Source organism: Mirounga leonina, unplaced genomic scaffold (assembly GCF_011800145.1).
Source record: "Mirounga leonina isolate KUSES-001 unplaced genomic scaffold, KU_Mleo_1.0 Mir_53, whole genome shotgun sequence".
In the NCBI taxonomy this organism is placed as follows: domain Eukaryota; kingdom Metazoa; phylum Chordata; class Mammalia; order Carnivora; family Phocidae; genus Mirounga; species Mirounga leonina.
Window position 1 is genome coordinate 62,055,510 of NW_023270807.1, and position 2,601 is coordinate 62,058,110.

The 2,601-nt window shown below is 39.2% G+C and overlaps 1 pseudogene; it reads left to right on the forward strand.

Annotated features, from left to right (window-relative positions):
- The first annotated feature begins 534 nt into the window (after nucleotides 1–534).
- LOC118001545 lies at nucleotides 535–1,338 on the forward strand (annotated as a pseudogene).
- Nucleotides 1,339–2,601: the final 1,263 nt, after the last annotated feature.

Here is a 2,601-nt window from a genome sequence, read left to right on the forward strand (position 1 = left end):
GAATGAGAGCTGGGACAAGAACAGGAGCCCTCCCACCCCAGACCTCATGCTCACAGCCTTGGCTTTTCCTTTCACCACTCTTCCTGAGGCTAATCACCTCATCTCCAGAAACCTCCTCATAACCTCATACCTCTAGTCCAGTCTTTCAGACAGTTGTGGAGTCTACTTTCTGTACCTGTGGGCATGCTAGAATGTCAATTCACTTTCTCCTTAAACTTCTATTTCCATTATACTTACAATAGAAAGTTATCCTCATTTCTGCTTCAAAGTCTTTTTGTTGATCATTTCATTATGCTTTTCTATACAATCTACATATAATATGTTCCTGCTATATATGTGGACACAGATAATAGGTCCCAGCTCCATTTACATAGAGAGATATATAAATGATAGATAGAGATAGAAATGTTTAAAATTTTCCTGTGGCCATCATGTTCCAACCATATATATATATATATATATATATATATATATATATATATATATATATACATATATATATTATATTATTCTGGCTCTTTCCTATCTTGCAAGATGGCAGGTGAAAAGGCTGAGAAACCAGAAAGGAAAGAGAAGAAACCCAAAGCCAAGAAGGCTGATGCCATGGCAAAGTTAAAAAGTGTAACCTCAAGGCCAAAACACTCAACAGGGAAAGCCTCACTGCAGCCCAAATCCCATCCTGGTCAAAGAAATTGGCAAATATTCCTGATCTGCTCTGTACAAGAGGAAGTGTTCGGCAGCTAAATTCAGGATTGAAAAGAAAGAGGAGAAAGTTCTTGCTACTGTCATGAACCCGGTTGGTGGTAACGAAAATGATGGCTTCAACCGGCTAAACTCCACAAAATGCCTAGACGCCTTGCTACTGAAGAGGTTCCTCAAAAGCTGTGGAGCCACAGCAAAACCCCTCAGGCAGCAGGTGAAAAAACTGAGCTACCCTCCCTCCCAGGACCATTCTGATCATCCTCCTTGCGCACCACCGAGGTAAAAAAGTGGTCTTCTGGACGCATCTGAGCACAGGGCTTGCCATTTGCACCTGGACTTCTGATCATCACCGAATTTCTCTGCATGGAACATGAGAGACATTTGTCATCACCACCTCCACCAGAATTTATATCAGTGGTGTGAAGTCCCAAAACATCTCACGGATGCTGACTTCAGGCAGAAGCAGCTATGTAAAGCCCAGACACCAGGAAGGTGAGGTCTTTGACAGAGAAATACAAGCACAAGGTGGACACCCAAATTCTGCCCCGAATCAAAGCTGGTCCTCAACTCCAGGGCTAGCTCCATTCTGAGTTTTCTCTCACCAATGTAGTTCATCCTCATAAACCGGTGTTCTAAATTTCTTACAAAGAAGCAAACAACTGATACATTTCAAAAAAATTATTCTGGTTGGTGTTAGTACTACAAGTATAAGCTGGTCAGCCTGACATAAGTATATTATAAATCTTACAGATAATTATTAAATAGATAAGTGTATTGGAAATTAGTCTCTTAATGAACTCAATGACATTGTTTTTATCCCAATTAATTCATGTATCTGTGATTTATTATTAATGCTACACTGTGGCAATTTTCAGAATCACGTCTTTTCCCAATTTTTCATTTTCATAGAGGTAAGCACTGAGAAAATGCTTGTTTCATCCACCTAAATATATAAAGGAAATAGAAGTTTTGTTACAGTGATGTCCCTAAATTCTAGGTCTCCTTCCTAGTTACATACCAAAATGACAAAGTGGTCCATCATCAAAAATTATTTTTAAAGCCCTACCTACTGACTGCATATTTAGGACTTCCTTCAATTTATTTTTATTTAAATTCAATTAACATATATTATTAGTTTCAGAGGTAGAGTTTAATGATTCATCAGTTGCATCTAACACCCAGTGCTCATTACATCACATGCCCTCCTTAATGTCCATCACCCAGTTACCCCATCCTCCCACCCACCTCCCCTCTAGTAACCCTCAGTTTGTTTCCTATAGTTAAGAGTCTCTTATGGTTTGTCTCCCTCTCTGATTTTGTCTTATTTTATTTTTCCCTCCCTTCCCCTATGATCCTCTGTTTTGTTTCTTAAATTCCACATATAAGTGAAATCATATAATTGTCTTGCTCTGATTGACTTATTTTGCTTAGCATAACACCCTCTAATTCCAGCCACGTTTTTGCAAATGGTAAGATTTCTTTTTTTATGGCTGAGTAATATTCCATTGTTTATATATACCACTTCTTCTTTATCATTCCTCTGTCGATGGATATCTGGGCTCTTTCCATAGTTTAGCTATTGTGGACATTGCTGCTATAAACATTGGGGTGCAGGACCCCTTTGGATCACTATGTATCCTGTGGATAAATACCCAGTAGTGCAATTGCTGGGTTGTAGGGTAGCTCTATTTTCAACTTTTTGAGGAACGACCATACTGTTTTCCAGAGTGGCCGCACCAGCTTGCATTCTTACCAACAGTGTAGGAGGGTTCCCCTTTCTCCGCTTCCTTGCCAACATCTGTTGTTTGCTGACTTGTTAATTTTAGTCATTCTGAATGGTGTGAGGTGGTATCTCATTATGGTTTTTTATTTGTTTTTCCTTGATGCCAAGTGATGTTG